At 42.1% G+C, this 19815-nt stretch overlaps 1 protein-coding gene across 5 annotated transcripts in view; it reads left to right on the top strand.

The window, feature by feature from the left end:
- LOC149838924 (Chaperone DnaJ-domain superfamily protein) overlaps nt 1–19815 on the top strand; it is a 128564-nt gene that overhangs the window by 47150 nt on the left and 61599 nt on the right. The gene's annotated exons all lie outside the window — the stretch shown is intronic.

Raw genomic sequence — 19815 nt, 5'->3', positions numbered from 1 at the left:
TCTTGCGCATAAAGTCACGATTTATCTCATGAAAAGGAATGGAAAAGTCTCCAAGATCTTGAGCATGACTATCATTAAATAGCTTATCAAAATAATCTTTCCATCTCTCCTTAATCTCCTCATCTTTGACTAAAACCCTTTGCGTTTCATCTTTGATACATCTAACCATACCCAAATCCTTCGATTTCCTATCTCTCATCTTTGCAAGCCTATAAATATCCTTCTCGCCTTCTTTGGTATCCAACTTGTCATAAACCTCCTTATATACCTTAGCCCTCGCGTTTCAAACAACTTTTTTAGCTTCCTTCTTTGCTATCATATACTTCTCCAAATTCTCATTATCACGACTCTTACTTAGATTTCTATAACACTCTCTTTTAACCTTAATAGCTAATTTGACATCCTCGTTCCACCATGATGTATCCTTACCTAGTGGTGCACCGCCTTTAGACTCACCCAATACCTCCTTAGCTACTTTTCTCATACCACCCGCTATCTTATTCCACATTGATTTTGAATCCTCCTCGAGACACCAATCAACTTCCTTAACTACCTGCTCTACAAACATTCCTTGTTTAGCTCCTTTCAGTGCCCACCACTTAATTCTAGGATCTATCCTATGTCTATCCCTTTTGCGGCATTGTCTAATTCTAAGATCTAAAATTAAGACTCTATGTTGTGTAGGTACACTTTCTCCTGGTATAACCTTACAATCGATGCAACAACCCCTATCTCTCTTTCTAAGTAGGAAAAAATCTATCTGACTCGTATTAACCCCACTTTTAAATGTTACTAGGTGAGACTCCCTCTTCCTAAACCAAGTGTTTGCTAAGATCATATCATAGGACAAACAAAAATCTAAAATCCTTTCTCCACTTTCCTTTCTTTCTCCTATACCATAGCCTCCATGGATATTCTCAAATCCCTCCCTACTAATGCCTACATGTCCATTAAGGTCACCGCCGATGAAAAGCTTTTCTCCATAAGATGTCTCTTGTACTACTCCATCTAAATCTTCCCAAAATTGATGCTTAATGGAATCATCTAAACCTACTTGAGGTGCATAAACACTAATAATATTAATAATATCCGTACCTAATACTAATTTAATAAGTAAAATTCTATCACCCTTCCTACGGACCTCAACTACATTATCTATAAACTGACGACTCATAACAATCCCTACTCCATTCCTATTCCTATTTATTCCTGTATACCAAATCTTATATCCCCAAGGTTCTATCACTTTAGCTTTCTCACCTACCCATTTGGTTTCTTGAAGACATAAAATATCAATCTTTCTCCTACACATAACATCTACTAACTCTACCAACTTACCAGTTAAAGACCCTATGTTCCAAGTGGCTAACCTAATTTTATGGTCTTGGACTAACTTCTTTACCCCCACCCGTCCAACAAAGTGAGGGAACCCTTGCCTATTTGACACCACACTCGGGCGCCGGTGTGACGCGTCGCTTCTGGGCGACGACCTAGCAACCCTTGCACATTTATCACTGCCTCCGGGCCTAGAGAGTACAGCGCGTCGCTCAGTAGGGAACGCCCCAACGAAATTCTCATATTGGTTCATTTTCATAGGATATGACAAAGTTTTTATGCTGGCTGTCACAGGCCTACCGCAACCCTCCTCCTTTATCCGGGCTTGGGACCGGCAGTGTATAAATACACAGGCGGAGTTGGGTTTAAGCAATCAATATGGTAAAAAAAAAAGGATTTGGATGATTTATTCACCTTGGTAAAATGACTAAGGTTGGGATCTACTGCTAAGGTAGTAGAAGGAAGTTGGGGAAATGCCCTGTACTTCGGGAAAATAATTAAATGAAAAGATTAACCCACTCAGATTCGGGCTTACCTTGGAGAGGGTAGGTGGTACAAAACTCCGGGGACGTGTTTATTTGTTCGAGCATAAAGGGACTCGTTGGTCCCCAGTCCTCGGAGTTGGAGGGGACCCGGACTACCAATATGTCCTAGGTGGTAGCTCTTTGTTCTTCTGCAGAAGTTAGGGATGCATCCTGTTTTGGTTTTGGCCTTTGGGAGTTTCTCTCGGTCACTGGCCGCTCCCTTGGGATTTCAGTCACAGTTAGAATGTTCGGGTTAATAAAACAACTTTGAATAATATACCCCCGAACGTTCTCTTCTGTGATGGTTGCCTCGGCCCGTGTGTACCCGCGGGATAAGAAAAGATAAACATCAATTAGAACATTCTAGGTATCACAGTGAGTGGAGTTCTAGGGAGACATGTTTATATTCTTCCAGCATGTTCTGAGCTTGTGATGGAATGAAATACTGAAAGGTGTAGATATGAGATAATTGAATTCATATTGTGGTGGTTACATGACTGTTATGCATGTTGCTGCTGTTGCATAATCCGCTTTACTTGTATATGTATATGTCTGTTATAGTTGTTGCATAGTCTGCTTCACTTACTTTTAAGCATTCAATGGAATCGGTGGCCATGATATATTTAAATGCTGCAAATGATATTACCTTATCATTAGATGAATTCTGTACTCCTGCAATGGTTGATTTGGTCTTGGTAGTGTTCATATATTCTAGCTAGAAACTTAAATTAACAATGTGCAGTAGTTTTGTAATGTTCATATTCTCATGCTATGTTTTATTGTCCATAATTAAACAAATCCCTTGCATACTTGTTACTTAGTATATTTGCCAAATTTACAGTAATTCCTACTTAGACGTGGTAGTCTAATTCCAATCAATTTACTATTTTACAGGTAAAGAATAGGGTTTATGAGCGGTTGCGGGATGAGGCATCAGATCGAGATTTTTGGATTTATTGTTCCAGGGATCGCTTGGGTTCCTTTTATGATTTTAACTCTGATGATTTTCATTGATAAATGGAATGAAATAAATGTGTTGGGTTTTCTCTCCACCGTAATGTCTCGAAATACTTAACCCTATATTATTTCTTGTTTCCGCTGGTAAAAAAAAAAAAAAAAATTCCTCTTAAATTTGGGTTAAAATTTTGGGACGTTACACGCTATGTCTACAACGTTCCAATCATCCAAAGAGGAGGGACCATCAACTTCCAACAATGCTACTTTATCTCTAAATCAAATCATGGAAGTTCTTCAACCTCTCCTCAAGGGATCCGTTTCTAGGGCCGCCATGTCAACATTTTCTTCTCCTAGTAAAACTCTTTGGCTTTTGGATTCGGGTGCCTCCTTCCATATGTCTCTAAACATTTTCTCTTTCTAAATACACAAAATTTATCATCTTCCTTTGTCTCTACTACGGATGATGCTTCTCTTAAAATCAAAGGTTTTAAGATTTTGAAAAACAATGTTTTTTTATCCTTAAAGTTAGATTTATTCCAAATTTAAATTTAAATTTGCTCTCCGTCTCTCAACTATCAGATCATGGGTGTGATATCAAATTCTCATCAAATAAATGTTGGATATAGGATCGCCGGTTCGGGAAGTTGATTGGGGAAGACTCTAGGAAAGAAGATCTATATTATATGAAATTTTTTCAAATTCCAAAATACTCTTTTTGTAATATTGCCCAACATAAAGATATAAATGTTTGGCATAAGCGCCTTGGGCACCCAAATATTGTTAAGCTTTCTTATTTACATTTTACTAAAAATTTATGTAAAGACAACTTCAACTGTAATGATTGTATCTTTGGGAAAATGAGAAGCTTACCTTTTGGACAAAGAACCATATTTTTGATTAAACCTTTTGAAATTGTGCATTCGGATGTATGGGGACCAGCACCCGTTGTATTCAAGGAAGGTTTTTCCTATTATGTTATTTATGTTGATGATTATACAAGATATTGTTGGATATATTTTCTCAAACATAAACATGAAGTTTTTTCAACCTTTAAAGCCTATCACATGATGATACAATTTCAATTCAATGGCAAACTACAAATTCTTAGGTTCGATTCAGGAGAAAAATACCTTTCAAATGAGTTTAAAAGTTATATTGAAAATAATGGGATTATCCATAAAAAATTGTGCCCTAAAACACCTCAACAAAATGGCTTGACCAAACGAAAACATAGACATATAATTGAAACCACTAGGACCTTATCTCTCAAAATATACCAAAAAGATTTTGGGCCAAAGTGGCCCTTGCATCGGTTTATCTCATAAACCGTCTTCCATCAAAAAATTTGAATCAAATATCTCCTTTCGAAACTCTAAACAAAGAAGAACCCGACTATAACAGATTAAGGATTTTTGGTTGTAAATGTTTTGTCCTCACTGACAAAAATGATAAATTATCTCCTAAAGCCATCCCTTGTGCATTCGGAAACACAAAAGGGATTTAGGTGTTATAATATTCAAAACGACAAACTATATGTTTCAAGAAATATAACTTTTTTGGAAAATATGAGTGGATTTGATGAACATAAATCTCTTGAAGATAATGACGATTACTCTTTGTTTGAGTTATTATCTAGAAATGAGGATATTTCTATTGATGACGAAGAGATTGATGATAAATGAAATTATTCCACTACCTATTCAACATGAAGAAGAAACAATTAATGAACCAATTACATACACACATAGAGATATAAATACATTTAGAAGTGCAATTGAAAAGTATAGTGAACTAAATGAACCTATCTTAAACCACTCCCGAAGAACCGAAAGATCTAGGAGAAATCCTTCTAGATTTATATCCTATGAATCTTTTTCTCCAAAACATAGGGCATGTCTTAGTGCCATTCACTCCTACAAAGAACCTAAGAATTTTGACGAAGCTAAGGAAATAATAGAGTGGAGGGATGCAATGGATAATGAACCTAAAGCTCTCAAGAAAGCCAAAACTTAGGATTTTCAATCTCTACCGAATGAAAAGAAAATAATAGGGTGTAGATGGGTCTTTAAGGTAAAAACTAAGAGTGACGAGTCTTGAAAGATATAAAGCATGGCTTGTTGCAAAAGGCTATAACCAGGAATATGGTATCGATTACGAGGAGACTTTCGCTCCTGTTGCACGAATGGTTACCGTCCGGTGTTTGATAACTATTGTATCCATTAAAAAATGGAACATATACCAAATGGATGTAAAAAATGCATTTCTAAATGGGGATCTAAATAAAGAAGTTTACATGGATGCCCCTCCAAGCATGGATGTACAAAAAGGTAAAGTCCTTCGTCTACAAAAAGCACTCTATGGCTTAAAGCAAGCCTCCAAGGCTTAGTATGATCGATTTAACAAAATAATGATACATAATGGTTTTATTTCATGCTATACTAACACTGCCTTGTTTGTCAAAAAGTCTGATGTAGGAATTGTAATTTTACTTCTATATGTTGACGATATGTTGATTATAGGTAGTGATATCAAGGGGATCAAAAGTATAAAAAATACACTAAAAGAAATATTTGAGATGTCAGACTTAGGGTATCTGGCATATTGTTTAGGCATTGAAGTTGCCTATTCTCACAGGGTTATTTTTTGTCACAAACTAAACTTGCGTGCGAAGTTATTGACAGATCTGGCATCACAGACGATAAGGTCTGTGAGACCCCTGAAGTTCAACAACAAACAACAACAACAACTACGCCTTCATCCCAAAACCATTGGGGTCAGCGATATGAACCAAAAAAGAAATTCATTTGGGGTCTTCCACATGAATCCTTTTCCTCCAATCATTTCTATCCAATGCCATGTCCTCGGTGAGGTTCAAAGCATTCATATCTTTTCCTATCATCTCCATCCAAGTCTTCCTAGGCCTACCCCGACCTCTTTTAACTAATATATTTTCCCATTTCTCCAACCTTCTAACTGGAGCATCATTAGGCCTTCGCCGAATATGTCCAAACCACCGTAAACGATTCTCTCGCATCTTATTTTCAATGGGTGCAACACCTACCTTCTTACGTATCTCCTCGTTCCGAATCTTATCTTTTATTGTATTTCCACACATCCATCTAAGCATCCGCATCTCAGCTACACTCATTTTTTGAATATGATGTCTCTTGGCAGCCCAACATTCCGAACCATATAGTAAAGCGGGTCTAATAGTTGTCCTATAAAACTTTCCCTTCAACCGCAATGGCATTCTACGATCGCACAGCACTCCAGTTGCACTTTTCCATTTCATCCACCCAACCTTTATCCTATGATTTACATCCCCATCAATTTCTCCATACTTTTGAATGATGGATCCCAAATATTTGAAATAATCATTCACCGGTATTTCTTGCTCACCGAGCTTCACTACACTCCCATCACTACTTCGTTGCTTACTAAACCGACATTCCATATATTCCGTCTTACTCTTACTCAACTTAAAACCTCTAGCTTCCAATGTCTGTCTCCATAATTCTAACTTAGCATTAACCCCAGCTCTAGACTCATCAATCAAAACAATATCATCAGCAAACAACATACACCACGGTACATTTTCTTGAATTGATCTCGTAAGCTCATCCATCACTATCGCAAATAGGAAAGGGCTTAAAGCAGATCCTTGATGTAACCCAACCGTTATCGGAAAATTGGTTGTCACCCCTCCACAAGTGCGGACATTGGTTACTACTCCTTCATATATATCTTTAATTATACCAATATACTTGAGAGAAACACCTTTCTTCATCATTGTCCACCAAAGAACGTCCCTAGGTACTCTATCGTATGCCTTTTCTAAATCAATAAAAACCATATGCAAATCTTTGTTCCTCTCTCTATATCTTTCAATAAGTTGTAGGATAAAAAATGAAGATTGATGACGGAGTACCCTTGGACGATCCTACTCCTTACAGGCAACTTGTGGGATCATTAATGTACCTTAGCATTACAAGGCCTGACATTTCACATGCTGTACACACTACAAGTCAATTTCAGCATGCCCCTACATCCGTCTGTATGGACGCCGTTCTCCGAGTTATCAGATACATAAGGAGAACCATAAATAAGGGAGCGTTTCTTTCCTCATCTTCAGAATTAAATTTAATTGCTTATACTGACTCTGATTGGGGAGGTGATGTAACGCCCCAAAATTTCGAACCTTATAAATTCCTTGAAATAGTTGAAAAATACATTTTCTTTACAGAGTTTATTTCTAAATCAGCGGAAACGATTTCTTTTAAAAGAAAAAAAGACGGGTTTGACAACCTTGGGCACGTTAGCGAGAAAACAAAGATTTACCATGGACGATCTGCAATAATACTTAGGAAACCATTCCTTCTATTTGAAGAGAGTATCAAGTTTGTACAAAATTTGGGTTTCCTCAAGGGAAAACCGTATCAAAAACCAAAAATGTCCAGGAGAAACACTACGAGCAGAAACAGTGGATCCTTAAATCATCTCGCAGTCGCGCCATCGCCTGATGCACCTAATCGTCACCTGTGCCCATGAAATGGGTTAGTTTTGCGAAAAACTAGCAGGAGAGTACAAAGACAGAAAGAACTAAATTAGGCATAGATAATTTATGCAGCAGGTAGTAACGAGCAAACTAAGCAGATAGACTGGAGGAATAAGCTAAGTACAACAAACTGAAAAGGGTGTGCATGCTCAATTTAGTTATTACTTGATAACCGACCATGCGGGTACATACATGGCACGTGAGTCGAAACAGTCGAGTCCAAGCCGAGTGTTCATTATGTTAAGTATTTTAATATACCTCGGTTGTCTGACTGAATCCTATTCCTATGGAGACGACCGATGGTCGAGAGAGTAAGTCCCCAAGGCCTGATAGGGATGCATCCAACTTCTGCAGAAGTGTTAGGCTAACTTATGTAGCCCCTATCCCTCCCCCTAACCTCCGATGACTGGGGAAAAACGGGTCTTTTGCCCTTTTTGAAAGCCATAAATGGACTGTCTATCGGAGTTGGTACCCTTTGTCCTCTCTCTTGACGAAGCAAGGTTGAATTGAGCGCGACGGGGTTTCTTAGCCGTTGCCTCATTCTTCATGCTCTGGTCCATTAGACCGAAACGAGCATCTTGCCTATGAAGGCGATCCCACTCTTATATGTGTTTTCAACAACCTGCACTAAGCATTAATCGAGGTCATAAGACTCTCTCATCCAATCGTCGTAGTACTAACATGTCTCGCATGTTTAAGAAGTACACTTACGAGAAAAGGGATACAGGTCCTTAATAGGAGCCTCGAGAGTGTGTTTCGCAAAGATAAAATGTTTTATAAAAACTATTTTAACATATCAAATCTTTCGAAACGACACACAATCTTGCCAACATAAGGCATGTGATTTTCTCGAATCTGACATCCGATGACGCAGTGTCTGGGTGCTATGTAAGTCACGACACTGGTTTTGGTAAATGGGTTTTACAAGGGAATCTATCACCCAACAACTTGGTCTTGCTCCCGATCAAGGGTTTTCCCAAAACGTATCGGGTGGAAAGAGGAATAGGCATTCCTCTCGAATACACTGAGTCTATGGCAAGGAAAAGAAACAAAAGATAATAATGCGAAAAGGAAGTGCCTGGGCGCGAAGCGCGACGGCAAACAGGAACTGCGAAAGCAAGGGACAAGGATCGCGAAACCGCGTCCTTTAATTAAAAGACAGTAAGTAGTAACTATGAAAGCAAAAGCCTGGGCGCAAAGCGCGACGGCAACAGAAACAGAAAGTGCTTAAGTAAAGGACAAGGACCGCGAAACCGCGTCCTTGAATTAAAAGACAATAAGCAGTAAATACGAAAGTAAAAGCCTAGGCGCAAAGCGCGACGACAAACTGAAATGCGAAAGCAAAGGACAAGGATCGCGAAACCGCGTCCTTGATTTAAAAGTGTACTTATATACATATAAGTATATAAATATATCATTAAGTCCTTTTGATTATCAATTATTTAGGCTTGATTTAATTATTTAAGTCCTTGTGCATCTTCTCCTACCTTGGAGTATTGCGAGGATGGAGTCTTCTACGAACGTAAGTGATTGTCGGTTTAGTTCGCGGGGCGCGAACGGGCTCCGTTGCGTAAACTGCAAAAATACGTAGTTTAGCATGCATAAAATGAATATAGGTTGGGAGAAAGCTCGGTTTCTCCGCAACTCAATGCAGGGGTCATCGGCCCCTACCGTTGCGAAAGAGAACGGGGTAGGGTCCAATGACCCATGCTGTTAAAGGAGATGGGTGCAGGGGCCAAATGACCTTTGTCGAGTTTTGCTCGACAAGAAAATGGGACAGGGGCCAGAGGCCCCTGTCGGTCTAGAGAGGGGCAGGGGCCATTGGCCCCTGCTGGGTTTTTAAAAGGAGGGGCAGGAGCCTTCGGCTCCTGCCAGCCTTTGGCTCCTGCCAGCCTTTGGCTCCTGCCAGCCTTCTTAAAAGAAAGGGGCAGGGGCCGATGGCCCCTGCCAATGGAACGAGTAGGGAGGAGGGAGCGCAGGGGCCAAAGGCCCCCCCCTGCGGCTCAAAAGGAGAGGAGGTAGGGGAGTGCAGGGGCCAAAGGCCCCTGCCGAGCCCTTGCTCGACAGAAAAGAGACAGGGGCCTCTGGCCCCTGTCGGTTTAAAAGAGGGGCAGGGGCCAAATGGCCCCTGCTTGGTTTCCGAGGGGTGGGGCAGGAGCCTTCGGCTCCTGCCCCCTTCTCTTTAGGGGAAGGGTAGGGGCCATCGGCCCCTACATGGAAAGGGAAGGGCAGGGGCCATGGCCCCTGCCGGAAAATTAAAAGGGAAGGGGGCTCCGCCCCCTGCCTGCTAAGAAGAGGAAAGCAAGGGGGGCGCAGCCCCCTTGCTTGTCGAAAAAGAGGAAGGCAAGGGGGCGGAGCCCCTTGCCTGTCGAGATAAGAGGAAGGCAAGGGGGCGGAGCCCCTTGCCTGTCGTGAAAAAAAAAGGAGGAAGGCTCGGCAGGGGCCGCCGGCCACCTGCCGGCCTTCCGGCGAATCAGGGGGAGGAAAAAAGAGGGGGGAAAAGGAGGGGGCTACCTGGGCTGCCGTGAAGGGGGGTTCGCCGGAGAGGGTGGCGCCGTGAAGAGGGGGGGGTTGTCCTGCGTCGGCAAAAAGGGAGAGGGAGATGGAGTCGGGGGAAGAGAGAGCAGAGGGGAGAGAGACGAGAGATGTGAGAGAGAGTCGGGGGGGGGGGGTCGGGGGAGGCTCGTAGGCCCTCCCCTCTCCCCTCTCGTCTTTTAAATAGGGAGGGGGCGCACACAGGGCCCGCCCCCTGTGTCACCGGAGGCTCCCCTCCCCCTGTGGGCTGCCAGTCCCCTCGAAAAGGTTTTTCGAGGGGCTGGCACAGGTTGGATTCGGGTCGGGTCTGGACCCGACCCGCGTCCGAATTTAATTTATTTTTTTTTTAAACTGGTTTTACAGGTGACCCAAATAACCGTCACTCCACCACAGGTTTTTGTATTTTTTAGGAGAATCACTGGTCTTATGGAGATGCAAGAAACAACAGAGTGTGTCTCTATTATCCACCGAAGCAGAATATCAAGCCATGACTTCTACAACTATGAAGATTGTTTGGATTCATCAGTTGCTGCAAGACATGTGAATTCAAATTTAAGGACCTACAAAGCTGTGTTGTGATAATAAGAGTGCAATCTATATTGCTAAGAATCACACTTTTCATGAGTAGACAAAGCATATTGAGATGGACTGCCATTATGTTAGAGAAACATATCTACAAAAAGTCATCGACCTTCCTTATGTGACTTCAGAATATCAGTTGACAAATTTCTTCACCAAGACGCTCTGTTCACCAAGATTCAACTTTCTCCTTGGCAAACTTTCGGTCATTAAGCCCTAAGTTTGAGAGAGGGTGTTAAACTGTATCTCTCTTATATATATATATATATAAATATATGTTTTTCTCTCTTCTTGTAAAACCCACAAGGGTATTATAGTCATTTATCCTCTTTTGCGCATATTCATAATTATGAATATGCTGTAATGTATTTTTGTATTTTTATTTTACCTTTTCTTCTTTTCTTTTTCTTTTTCTTTTTGTTTGTTGACTAAAGTCAACTTGGAGGGATCTCAACACTAGCTATTAAGCTCAACACTAGCTATTGAGCCCCTCCAACAACTAGTGGTGCCCCTCTAAGGCTTCTTGTTAACTTATAAATAGGGGAGATCCCCTTGTAAAACTTCTTGGAGCTTTTGTTCTCCATTCTTCTCAATAAAGATTCTTTATATTTTATATGCCTTTGTGCATTTGAGTTTCTCTATTGTACCTTTGTGTACATTTGTTCTAAGTGTTCTTGTGTCTTTGTGCACATACCTCTTGGTGGTGTTGTGCTTATAGCACACTTTATCTCTTTTTGAGATATTTTCACAAAGGTCTCCACCCCTGATGTAAAACCTCAAAAAAAAAAAAATTTGTTGGACCCGACCCGAATCCAAAACGAGAGGCGGTCGAGCACAGCCTCACCGCCTCCCTCGGGTCTTCTATAGACATCGAGGCAGGGGGTTTCTAATACGAACCCCCACCCCTCCCCCTCACCGTCTCTCTCCTGCTCTCTCGCCCTCTCTGCTCCCCCTCTCTCTCCCTCTCAGCCTCCCCCGACTCCCATCTCTCTGCTCTCTCCCCCCGAATCTCTCTCGTCTGCTCGCTGGAGACCCCATCCGCCGCCGACTACCACCTTCTTCCTTCTCTCTGTAGCGAAGGCGCCGACGATGCTCGCACGCCGACAACCCTCCTTCCGGCGACCCCAGGTAAGCATCCACCTCCCCTCTTTTTCTCTTTTCTCTTCTCGCTCCCTCGTCTCTCTTTCTCCCTCTCTTCTCCGTTACACAGGGAGGGGGCCGAGCCGCCTCCCTATTGCCCTAGATCGCAGGGGAGGGGCAAAGCCTCCTTCTTGCGACTCCTTTTAGCAAGGGAGGGGCGAAGCCCCTCCCTGTATCGTGCTTGGTAAGGGAGGGGTCGATTCCCCTCCCAGTGCCCTCTGGTTGCAGGGGTGGGGTCGAGTCCCTCCCTGCATCTCCTTACGGCAGGGGAGGGGCTGAGCCCTCTCCTTGCTTCCTGTTACTGCAGGGGAGGGGCTGAGCCTCCTCCCTGCTCCCTGTTATGGCAGGGGAGGGGTTGAGCCCTCTCCCTGCTCTTTGTTTTGACAGGGGAGGGGGTCGAGCCCCTCCCTGCTCCTTGTTGCGGCAGGGGAGGGGTCGAGCCCCCTCCTTGTGCCTCTTCTCTCTTTAGGCAGGGGCATCACTCCTACTTCCGTTGTTTTTCGACAGGCAGGGGCAAGCCCTCTCGCCTCGCTCTTCTCTGGCATTAGGCGGGGGCTTCGCCCCCTACCTGTTCGCATTTCTTCAGGTAGGGGCCAAGCCCCTGCCTCCGTGCATGTTCGACAGGCAGGGGCGAAGCCTCCTGCCTCTCTTTTGCTTTGTCAGGCAGGGGTGCAACCCCCTGCCTCGTTGTTTGCTGACAGCAGGTTAGTAGGGGCTCGCAGCCCCTGCCCCTGCTTCTTGCGCTGATAGTAGGTGCGCAGGGGCATGATGCCCCTTTCTCTGCTTCCTTCACGTTAGGACGTCGACAGTGTCCCTGACCTTCTATTTTTGGTGTTAGCGTGCTAAGATTGTCGCTTTTGCAGCTCGTACGATGGATCCCGCTCGCGCTCCGCGACCCGAGCCGTCAATCGTTTACACCCGCAGACGCCAGCAAGCTTGCAACTCTCCAAGGTAGGGGAAGATTACACGGAAGACTTGGACAATTGAATTAAGTTTAATTAACTAAAAAGGACCATTAAATAAATAAATATATATATATATATATATATAGAAATATATAGAAATATATATATTTATACGAGTACGCATTTAACTCAAGGACACGGATTCGCGATCCTTGTCCTTTACTTTCTGTCAGTCTTTACTTTGCTGTCGCGCATTGCGCAAAGGTTTTGCGTTTCACTCCTGCTTACAGTCTTTACTTTACTGTCGCGCTTTGCGCCCAGGCTCTTGCTTTTGTATATGTGTTGTTACTGCCTTGCTATTGCAGATGATGCTCAGGTTTTCGCTCATTGCATACGCTTTTGAGGTATCCTCGTGGAGGATGCAAGCGACATCTGCCACTCTCCCTCTTGCGATAAGAGTTCAGTCGAGAACTAGCGATACATCCTCGTCTAAGGAGAGGGATCCCTCGCAAGGATCCTGGCTCTTCGTGTACGCAGTTCCTCAATAGTAGACTTGAGATTTAGGGAGTTGCACAAAAGCATCAAAGACTGCCCAAATCAAAGCATTTGGAAGAATGTGATTGGCTGATTCTGTTCATCTATTCAGCATATCTTGGGTGATCCCGAATTGGGGTTCAAGCGAACTTCTTAGCGCGGGTTCTGTTGAGAAACCCGTATCCCGTCTATCGAGGCCGGTATCGAGTCATGCGAGGCATGTAGATACCCCGATAGCGGATGAGATTCTAGAAAATCACATGCCAAATATTGGCCCAAGCTGCTGGCTGTTTCAAAAGATAAAGAATGTCAAACTATAGTTTGAGAAACATTACATCTTTGTGAAACACTTCTGATGAGGTTCTTTTTGAGGAGCTATACCCCTTTCATCTTAGAGTACTTGTAGTCGTGCACTACATGTTAGTATTGCGATGATCGGATGAGACAGTCATGCGACCTCGAACAATGCTAAATGCACAATGCTATAATCACATAAAATGGTGACTATTCGCCTTCACAGGCAAGATGCTTGAGTGGTTTAAAGACCACAACATAGAATGAGTCGTTAGTTAAGCAACCCCTAACGCACCCATTCGCTTCTTGTTGTCTGTCAAGGGAGAGGACAGAGCGGTACAAAAATCCAATGGACAGGTTGTTAACAACCACCCCATGGGCAATGATCCGGCCTCCCCAGTCATTGGAGTTAGGGGAAATAGGCTATAATAGTTAGCTCAACACTTTTGCAGAAGTTGGATGCATCTGTGACACTGCTTACCTGCCTTTGGAGAATCCTCTCTCGGCTAAAGCCGTCCCCTTAAGAGCGGACTCAACTAGCTATTCAGGTTATTGAAAATACATAGAATAACAGACGCCCGGACTAGTCTCAGTTGTTTCTATGTTTTTTCTGCGCGTACCCGCAATCCAGTAATATTGAAACATAAAGTCTATTCACACTGGTTAATTACTTGTTTTACCCCTTGGTCGAACTGCTTGGTGCTTATTGTAACGTAGCACTTGTTGGCTTGCGTCTCTTATGATTGATGTGATTGCATATAGCTTGTAATCTACAAACTGGTGGCAACTAGGATTGATGTTGCCGCTTGCCTTATAAGCTGCTTACATATTGTGATATAACTGCTGTCGTATGATTGCGTATCATGTATAGTTTATGAATGACTTGTGATTCCATGGTTTATGCCGTACGATTAATTTAATTACTTGCTGATGGACTGAGCCATTTGATGGTAATTGTATGTATCGCGAGCATTGTTATGAGTGATTGTCTTATTCAATTGTTTGTTTGGCTGTCGGATAGAGTTAGTTACTCTTCGCCTATAGAATTAGCTGGATTGCCATATCTGCGTGTTCTCATATATCGTTTACGCATGCTTTGAGGTCCTATTTGAGGATTACAATGTTCCTTATGGCAATAATTCGATGCGTAATATTATATGCTTCTGTGTGATACAATTAATGTGCCACGTGATAAGAAATGTTAAGAGTATGCGATAATATGTTCATGGTTTATTGAACCTTATTGGAGGAATGGGTGATCGTGTGTTTTGTTTTACCATGTGAAGTGATATGATGCATATTGCTGATATACATGCTTGTGCCTATATTGGTGGCTACTGACTCCAAGAGCAGTCGATGGCTCGGAGCAGTCGATTGTATTGATGCATGTATCACTGAGTAGGGTGTCTGTTGAGGACCGGATCTTCAAAGGATTATCTGCGAGGGCGTGTATGATCAAGACCAGGTAACCGACTAGAGTGGTAGATTCTCTGTGAGGATGTACACTGTCCACGAACGGATAGCCGCAAAGACGGTGAACTCCTGTGAGGAGGTGTATGGTCCAAGACCAGGTATACCATCTGGGGCAAAATTCTTTGTGAGGTTATACATTTTCCAGACCAACTGATCCGACGTTGATCTTGTTGATTGTAATAGTGGCTATCGACCTTGAGAGCGATCATTTGTGTTGATGCGTGTATCACAATGATTTTCATCGGATATGGCATTTGTTGGGGACCGGGTTCCCAAAGGATTCTCTGTGAGGGTATGTATGATCAAAACCAGGTGACCCAACTAGAGTGGTGGATTCTCTGTGAGGATGTACACTGTCCACGAACGGGTAGCTGCAAAGACGGTCAACTCCTGTGAGGAAGTGTATGGTCCAAGACCAAGTATACCATCTAGGGCGGAATTCCTTGTGAGGTTATACATTTCCAAGACTTGGTAATCCGACTAGAGCGGTAGAATCTCTGTGAGGAGGTACACTGTCCAAGAGCGGGTAGCCGCAAAGACGGTGAACTCCTGTGAAAAAGTGTGTCGTCCAAGACCAGGTATACCCTTTAGGGCGGTATTTCCTTGTGAGGTCGTATATTTCCCGGACCGAGCGATCCGACGTGGAACTTGTGTTTTTGCTTACCGTAAAAAGTTATGGTGAGCTGTGATGATCTTCTAAGATTGTTTGAGATAGCCAACTATGAATCTATAGTTTTGGCTTTCTGTTTTAGCATGATTTTATCCAGGACTCAGATGTGAGAATCAGATCTTTATTTGATTTTAGATCATGTTTTGGACCTTCTATAGAAGGGTGGGCTTTTTCTGAGAAAGTATGACGCCTTAGTGAGTCATAACCGGCGACAGTTGGCCGCGTAAGGCCTTGAGAGATGAGAATAGTTTAAGGTGGTTCAGGATAAAGCGTTTGTTAAAAGTAGTGAGAGTGACAAACAATGACCTGATAATGATTAGATGCAGAGACCCCGTTCTAGGAACGAAAACAAGCTTGTTGCATGGTAGTTCATAGCTTGCGATCAAATGAATCGTCTTGCTACGTTTTGACAGTTGCGCTGCTTACTTGCTTTGAACCGCTTACCCGCTTGCATCGCTTACTTGCTTTGAACCGCTTACCTTGTTGCACTGCTTACCTGTTTAACTGCATATCTGCTTTAAACTGCTTAGCATAACAAATTAAATATACTTAATTCAGTTTCCTGTAGTCTCTCTTGTGCACCTACTAGTTTTTCGCGAAACTAACCCATTCTATGAGTATAGGTGATGATTAGGTACACCACGAGCGATGGCGCGATGACAAGATGACTTCAAGACTTCTTTTTCCTGCTCTTAGCTCGCATCCTAGATGTTTTGGGTTTTGTAACGGATTTTCCTTGGGATATCCAAATTTTGTGAGTTTTGGTTCTTTTAGGTAATGTGCTCAAAGTTGTCAGCTTGCCTTTCTGAATTTAACAAAAGAATAGTCTTCCGTTGATTTCATAAACAAACTCTGAAGGAAAGAGATTTTTTCTAGTCTCTTGCATGTTTTCTGAAAGGTTTGCAAGTTTGAAATTTTGGGGCGTTACACTTGCCCCATCTCAAAATCCTGCCCTCCATCGCTGCCTCCATCCCCGCACGGGTTTTGATTTTAACCTCCATCCCCGTTTCATGTCCTCCATCCCCAATCCAAACGGGGCGAGGCAGGGCGCGACCCCGTTTCCCCTTGGTCCATTGCCATCCCTAAAGAAGGATTGGGGACAGGGCGGGTGGGGCAAGGCAGTGATCGGGACGGGGACGAGACAGGGTAGGGAAAAGCATAAGTCGATCCCCGCCTCCATCCCCGCACGAGTTTTGATTTTAACCACCATCCATCTCCGTTTCATGTCCTCTATATTAAGACTGTATCATAAAACTGAAGTTGGGTCTCTAATATGGATCAGGTTTTCTGTTTCTGATGTAATATGTAATTTTAACATATTCGGGTATGGATCCAAATCATAATTGATCTAACCCACTTTCTGTTTTTGTATATAAATGCACATATGGAATAGGGCACGACTTCTAAGAGAGAAGTAGTCCCCTTTGCTGCCGCAACCCTCTTCTTTATTCTGCCTTCTTACTTTCTGCACCACATGTACTCGGTGGTCCATTCTAATATGGTATAAGAGCACCAGGCCTATGTGTATTGAATCGTCTCGAAAGAAGATGTCCAGTGAGATCGACGTTTCAGGTAAGTGTTTTCTTCCAGTTTTCTTCTTTCTCTCCCTAACGTTATCTGCATCTCTTCTGAATCCTTCCCCAATCCTTCTATTGCCCATCAATATTTTCTGTTTAAGGTCTTGTTCTTCTCCTATCTCAATATAATTTTCTGTACTCTCGATCAGAACAGATCTGATCGTTAGATCAGACCTTGCGTGACTGCAGATCTGTTCACAGATCTAATCGTTATCTAATCCCAGATCTAGTCGTGAGATCAGATCTTGCGTGACTGCAGATCTGACTCCAGATCTGATCGTTAGATCAGATCGTGCGTGATTTCCTTTATCAGTTTTGGATCTGATGATTCTCGAGGCTTAAATCTGTCCAAGCGTGTTTTCTTTTATCAGTTTTTAATATTCTGTTTTTGTTTAGATCTGAACCCAAATGCTGATAAGATTCCTTCTTCTAATATTCTGTTTTTGTTTAGATCTGAACCCAAATTCAGATCAGATTCCTTCTTCTAATATTCTGTTTTTGTTTAGATCTGAACCCAAATTCAGATCAGATTCCTTCTACCTCTATTACTATTCCCTTCCATATTTCTCCTACATTCTTAATTCCATCCGTCAGACTCTATCTTAGATCTGACGTTAATATTTGAGTATTTGACAACAGTCGGACAGATTCGTTTGTCATATTTTCTTTGTCGCAATTTCAGTTTCATGGATTCTCCTACCCTGCCATCTAGTTTTCTAGGTCAACTTATCTCCAAAAAATTGAATAACACCAACTATTTGACCTGGAAAAGGCATATACTGCCTTTTATTAAGAGTCTTGATCTCTATGGACACCTAGATAGAACGATTTCTGCACCACCATAATTTATTGTGCAGGAAGTCATGGATGATAAAGGAGAGGTCTCTAACAGGTTGATTCAAAATCCTGAATTTACTACCTGGAGAAAACGAGATCAGGCTGTTGTAGCCTACATTACCTCTACTCTTTCACAAGAGGTTCTTGTAGGTATTCCAGATGAGTGCTCAGCGGTGGAGCTGTGGGAACAGCTCGCAAAGACATATTCACAAATTTCAGAAGCAAGAATTATGCATTTGAAGAGGGAGTTTCAACTCCTAAAAAAGAGGAGCATGACTGTTACAGAATATATGAACAAGGTGAAGATCATTACAGATCAATTAGCTATGGTGGGTTGTATGATTTCTGATAAGGATAAAGTTCAACAAGTGCTAAACGGGCTTGGGTCAGATTATCACATGCTGGTTACATCTCTCTTGTGTCTTCCTTCACTTCCTAACTTTGAGGATCTTCGGGCGAAATTACTACAATATGAAATTTTCATCAAAGGCGAAGATGTAGGCAACAATTCAGGAAACCAAGAAGTACTGTTTGCAGGGACAAATTCAAGGAGAGGAGGTGGTTACTTCCGAGGAGGACATGGACAAATAATGAATAATCAAGGGGGGCGTGGATTGTTACCCACGCCTAGCACACCGAGCTTTTCTGGAAATCACAATTTTAAAAATGTTCCAACATGTTATTTGTGCAACAAAAAGGGACATATCAAGGCAAATTGTTGGCACAACCCACAAAACAAAGGTAAAATGAATACGACAGGATCGTCAAGCAAGGGAAGAGCTGGAGGAAATCAATGGGATGAAGACATTGTCAAGAATCTTTTGATATCAGCTTTGTCTGGATTAAATTTTAAACAGGGTGATCAAGAAACTTGGTACATTGATTCTGGAGCTGCAATACATGTGCCAGGCAATATTGGTAAGATTTCGAAACCCATCCCTTATCTTGAAAATGCAAGTATTAAAACTGGAGATGTAGCTCTCCATCCAATAACTTACATTGGAAATGTGAATATTCCTCTTTTCGATGGTTCCATAAAATTGTCCAATGTTTTTCATTCTCCTAATATTGTCAAAAACATCATTTCTATTTCTAAACTAGTTGATGACATTCATTCTTGCATCGAATTTACTCCTTCTGTTTGTGTCAAGGATCCACTCACGAAGAAGACGCTCGTTGAGGGAGAACGAAAGGGAAACATGTATATCCTAAAAGAAGCTCCTTCTTCTGTTCGTAGAGCTGGACCAAAATCGTCCATTGGTCAACCATTCAAGTTGGATTCATCTAAAGATTGTTTAAGTCTATCCTCGTATAATAAGTCAAATATTTGGCATCGTCGTTTGGGTCATTGTAATAATTCCTCTTTTGAGAAATTAGTGTCGAGTGGTCTTATTTCAAAGTCAAGTCAGTGTAATAAGGTTGATGGTTTCCTTTGTTCTAGTTGTCAGTCGTGTAAGAGTCATGTGCTTCCTTTTAATTCAATAAATGAAAGAGCTTCTTTTCCTTTTGAACTTGTACATTATGATGTTTGGGAACCTGCTCCACAATCCTCTTTGTATAGTAGTCGTTACTATGTCACATTCATTGATAGTTATACCAAATATACTTGGATTTATTTTATGAAATACAAATCTGAGGTATTTAAATTCTTCTGTTTATTCCATGCTTTTGTTGTCAATCAATTCTCGACAAATATTCAACATTTTCAGTATGATGGAGGGGGAAAGTATCTATCAAAGGAATTTACTGAATTTCTTCAAAATAATGGGATAAGGCGTAGAATATCTTGCCCACATACGCCACAACAAAATGGGGTGGCGGAAAGAAAACATCGTCATATCGTCGAAAGTGCCCTAAGCATGTAACGCCCCAAAATTTCGACTTGTGATTTCGAAAACCT

Source organism: Nuphar pumila, chromosome 5 (genome assembly GCF_984573655.1).
Source record: "Nuphar pumila chromosome 5, dmNupPumi1.hap1.1, whole genome shotgun sequence".
Taxonomy (NCBI): domain Eukaryota; kingdom Viridiplantae; phylum Streptophyta; class Magnoliopsida; order Nymphaeales; family Nymphaeaceae; genus Nuphar; species Nuphar pumila.
This window is presented reverse-complemented; position numbering and strand designations above follow the sequence as displayed.